General features: G+C 32.0%; 1 long non-coding RNA gene across 1 annotated transcript; it reads left to right on the top strand.

The window, feature by feature from the left end:
- The first annotated feature begins 775 nt into the window (after positions 1-775).
- On the top strand, positions 776-1,664 carry LOC107939635 (uncharacterized). The gene is made up of 2 exons (XR_001695203.2): positions 776-1,052; positions 1,378-1,664. It is a non-coding gene; the product is annotated as an uncharacterized lncRNA (long non-coding RNA).
- Positions 1,665-4,974: the final 3,310 nt, after the last annotated feature.

Genomic DNA, 4,974 nt, shown 5'->3' with positions numbered 1-4,974 from the left:
GATAAATAAACGAATTTAATGTACAATTAGTAAAAGCAAGTTTGAATACCTATTTCGCAAGACAATTTATAATAATAATAATAATAATAATAATAAGCAAATGCATAGATAACTAAGTAGACTACTGAATAAAATAATAATGATAATGACATAAACCAAATAAATGACAGATGGAGGAAAATAAAGAATTCTGAGAAATGAAATAATAAATAAACAAATATGGGGATTTAAGAATAAATAAATAAATAGACGAACGGTGTATAAATAAATAAGTAGGCGAACAAGCAAATTGACAGAATAATAATGCACAAATACACCAAATGAATAGATAAATGAAACATATCAAAATAATTTAAATAAATAAATAAAAAGGGTTAATTGCGAATTAAATGGAATTAGAGGGACAAATTGAAATAAATAAATAAATAAAAATAAAGGGGGCTAAAACGTAATGAGTGAAAACAGTCAAGGGTCAAAGGAGTAAATAAACCGATCTTTCGGACATGTGTCCTTGCTCAGCGAGTCAGGGACTAAATTAAAATACGCTACAAATTCGATAGCCAAATATGTAAAGAGCAAAAATAAAAAATAAAGAATAAAAATGGACTAAACTGAAGCGCAACTTAAAAACGAAGGACCACACGCGTAAATGAACCAAAAAATGGAAACACGCGGATCCTTGAGGACAAACGGGTCTGGTTACACGGGCGGTCCAAAACGGTGTCGTTTTGGCACTTGGACTCCCACCCAAAAGGTGCCGTTTCCAGGGCTGCATTTAACCCCCATTTAAAAAAAAAATTCATCTGCAGCCTCCTTTCTAAAAAAACTGATATTCCCTTTACTCTCTCCCCCTTCTCTCTACGACCGGCCAGGGGGACACCCAAATCGCCGTCCATCGTACCATCGCCATATTCGGCGGCCAACGGTGCGTGAGGGTGGGCATTGAGTCCCGTTTCAAGGCGTGTTCGAAAGCCAAAACGCTCCCAATCCTCGAAAGCGCGAAGAGAACGGAACGAGAAGCCCTCCGACAAAGCGGTCACGGGGCGATTTCGGTGAGTTTTCACTCCCTTTTATTTTGATTTAAAATAGATGTATGATAAGAAATGAAAATAAAAATAAAAAAATAAAAAAAATAAAAGTAAAAAGAAAATTTGAAAATCAAAAAGAGAACAAGATGTGTAATCAACCTTTTTGTTTTTCTCTTTTATTGCTTAATCGTCTATAACCTCACAACATTTTTGTTTCTCGGTTTATATAGGCGAAAATACACTTGATTTAACGTTATTACTATTTCCTATGTCATTGTTGTTTCTTTGCTTTGTTTCTACTTTCTGCTCTGTGGTCTTGTTTGGCTTCTGTTTTTGCTTTCTTTTGTAGGCCTAGGGTGTCAACGACGGTGAAAGGATGCCATTTTGGTGTAAGGCCGAAGGCAAAGTCGGCCCTTGGGCATCGTGCATACCGAGGGCACACATGGAGGGGGGTACGGCGTGAGGGTGACCTAGGGTTTTCATTTTCCTAAACATGAGTTTAGGTCTTCGGCTAACGGGCCTAATCTGTAATAGGTTAGTGGTTTAAGTTGATGGGTTTGTAATTGGGTTTTGTAAATATGAGCCAATTTAATTTTGTAACTGGACATTTAATGATCTTGAGACTTTATTTGGTTATTTTTTAGTTTCTAATGGGCCGGGCAAAATAAGGCTCTTACAGGAATCAAACGAAATGGGAGAAGCTTGATGAAAATGCTCTATCTGCAATTCAATTGTGCCTCACAAATAATGTCCTACAAGAAGTGTTGATGGAGAAAATGACGCCCATGCTATGGAAGAAACTGGAACCCTTTATATGACTAAGTCCCTGACAAATCGAATACTGTTAAAACAATGCCTCTATATATTAAAATAATTAGAATTGAAAATGAGGTATCGAGACCTCGGGAGTTTTAAATCGAGCCATAAATATTTTTATAAATATTTATGGAGTGTTAATAAGTTAGTATTAAAGTTTCGTCAAGAAATTTTAAAGTACTGATAGCTAATTGAACAAAAAGGACTAAGTTGTATCAAATGTAAAATTGTGGGAAATGATTAAATAGCTTAAATGATAAAAGAAAGAGAGATTAAAAGGCAAATAGACCCAAGGTCTATTTGGGCTGGACGGCAAGAGCATGAAATCACCAAGAAAATAAGGGGAATTAAGGGAAAAATTAGAAAATTGTAAAATTTACTTAATAAAGCTAGGACTAAAGTGGAATTATCTAGATTTCTCTTTATTTTTTCTGCATTCTCATCAGCAAAAACACCATGGAAGAGTTCCCTTAAGCTGGTTTTTCATATTTTTACTGCAAGTAAGTTCAATTCTTGATTATTTCTTGAAATTTTTGTGTTTTTGTGACTTTTACAACTAGGTCCATTTGCTGAATTCATTAGTTCTTGATTCTATGAAAGAAATTGAAAGTTTCTATGAATATGTGCTGGAAGTATATGATGATTTGACATAGAATTAGAGCTTTAAATTGTTTATATGCTGATTTTATTGAAAGAATTGAATAGAAAGTGAATGTTTGGGACCTAAATTGTAAAAGAGTTTGAAGTTAGAGTTTTATGTGGAAATTCTGAATTTCAATAGTTAAGAAATAACTTATAATGTATAGGAAAAGTATTAATTTATAAAATTAGTTTAATTGAGGGGTTAATTAAGTAAGGACTGAATTGTATGAACTGTGAAATTTGGGGCAAAATGAAAATTAACTTTTTGCACTAAAATAGTTTTGAACAGCAGCAATAGTCTAACTTTGAAAAATCTCCAAAAATTTTAAAAATCTAATTAGAGGATGAATAAAACATGAAATTAAAGCTTATTAAGTCTAGTTTCTTATAGAAGAAACGGTGTAAGCAATGGAATTGTAAACCATGAGATATAATAAGTTTTGTGAGACAATGTCAGAATGATTTTGGGTTCCCCTGTTCTGACTTTGGAAAATCATAAAAAATTGGAGAAAAATAATTAAGGGATTAAATTTATATTTTTAAAATCCTTAAAGAGTCTATTTTCAATAGAAATAAGCAGGAACATCATCCGAATCTCGTACGATGAGATAATTAATTCTTAGTGAAGAAGGGTCGGAACTGTCAGACAGCAGAACAGGGGCAACTTTAAAGAATAAACTGTACTTATTGGCTAAACCAAAAATTCTGAAAATTTTATGGTAATAATATAAGTAAGTGTAGTTTCAGGAAAAATTAGTGTATCTTAATTTCGAGTTTTGTAGCTTAAGATATAAATAATTTAGTGACTATGACGCAAATGAACAGTTTTGAATATACATAAGTAAATAGTGAAATTATTGATAATGTTACTTGTTGCATGTTATATAAATTAAGGATGTGGAATGGAGAGGAGGAGGAGGAAAATATGTATGAATATTCAGCTAGCATGGCTAATTTGTATGTTTTAGGCTCATGGACTAAATTGAATAAAAGTAAAATTTTATGGGCAATTTTGTAAAAAAAATGTTAGAAAGGACCAATTTGCATGAAATGGATTATTTTATTATTTAAATTATAAAATTGAATGAAATTATTAATTTAGCTCAAGATCAGGGAAAAACATGTTTTAAGGACTAAATTGAAAAGTGTTGAAATTATGGAAAATCCTGACATTTTATAGAATTCATAGGTTGTTATCAATTTGTGTGAGAATAACGGCTGGAAATAAGGATTAAATTGCAATAATTTTATTTTATTTTAACATAAGGATGAAATCGTCATTAATTAAAAGTTTAGGGGTAAAATGATAATTTTGTTTAGAGCATTAGTTGAATGTATTATAACATGAAATAAATGAAAACGACGATCAAATTTCTTTATAAAGATCCGGATGACTTGAATACGAGACTTGAATGTGGAAAAGAAAAGATATCGAATTAATAAAATATCTGATAAATGAATCGGTAACTCCGGTAATGCTCCGTAACTCTATTCCGGTGACGGATTCGGGTTAGGGGCGTTACAGGTATGGCCGAAGGTTCGTCCATTATGGCTCACATTAGTGAGTTTGTCACTCTTTTAAATGAATTCAATGTTCAAAAATTTTGTGAGGGGTTAAAGGGAAATGAGGATGATTCATGGAAAAAGACTGAGAGAAAAAAGTCATTGAGCGATAAAAGTCAATTTGATGGTCCAACTTTGGTGAGTGAAAATTCCCATAAGGTAAAAGTAGAGGGTTCAATTCACATTGAAAAAAAGAATGGAAAGAAAGAGAGAACCTATTCGGGAAAGAGGAATGATTATGTTTTCACTTAACTTGAATTTGTCTAATGGACTTGTTTCATTCTTTCAGGAATTTGTTGATCTTTTAAGAGGAGCTCCATTAAACCATTCCACCTATGATAAAGACTCTTTCTTGTTCCGCCAAAGACAAGATTCAAGGACGAATCTTTTTAAGAAAATGGGGAATGATACATGCACGGATGGGATGAAATTTATTAAATTCTATCCATCGAAGCTACCAATTTTCAAGTTTGGAAAATCAGCCAACTTCTAACGACTTTGTGGATGGGATCCAGGCTCTTTTGGGATTAGATGTCTCCATATCGTTCAAAGATTTATCTCTTAGCTTCATAATTCACTTTGAATCACTAAATTTTGAGTTTGGGAGCTCAAGTTATGACTATTTTAATGAAGACCGCGCGAGCAGAATTTCTGGACAAGATTATTACGGAAATTATGAGTTTCGAGCTTTTAATTCGAGTTTAAATCATATCAGATTTGAATTTGAAGCTTAATTTTTATTATATATGAGCCCAATATTGTATTTATTAGGTTTTATTATTTTATTATTCATTTATTCTGAATTTTGGATATTGCTTAAGTATTTAAGTTGTTTAAGAGTTTTATGTTTCTTAGTCAAACAAGAAAGTTTAGTTTAAAACTATTTCTTGTTTAGAATAATTAGAGATTTAGTACATTTTAAAGT

The sequence above is a fragment of the Gossypium hirsutum genome, chromosome A04 (genome assembly GCF_007990345.1).
Source record: "Gossypium hirsutum isolate 1008001.06 chromosome A04, Gossypium_hirsutum_v2.1, whole genome shotgun sequence".
Taxonomy (NCBI): domain Eukaryota; kingdom Viridiplantae; phylum Streptophyta; class Magnoliopsida; order Malvales; family Malvaceae; genus Gossypium; species Gossypium hirsutum.
Note: the sequence above shows the minus strand (reverse complement) of the source record. Positions and strands in the feature narration are given on the sequence as shown.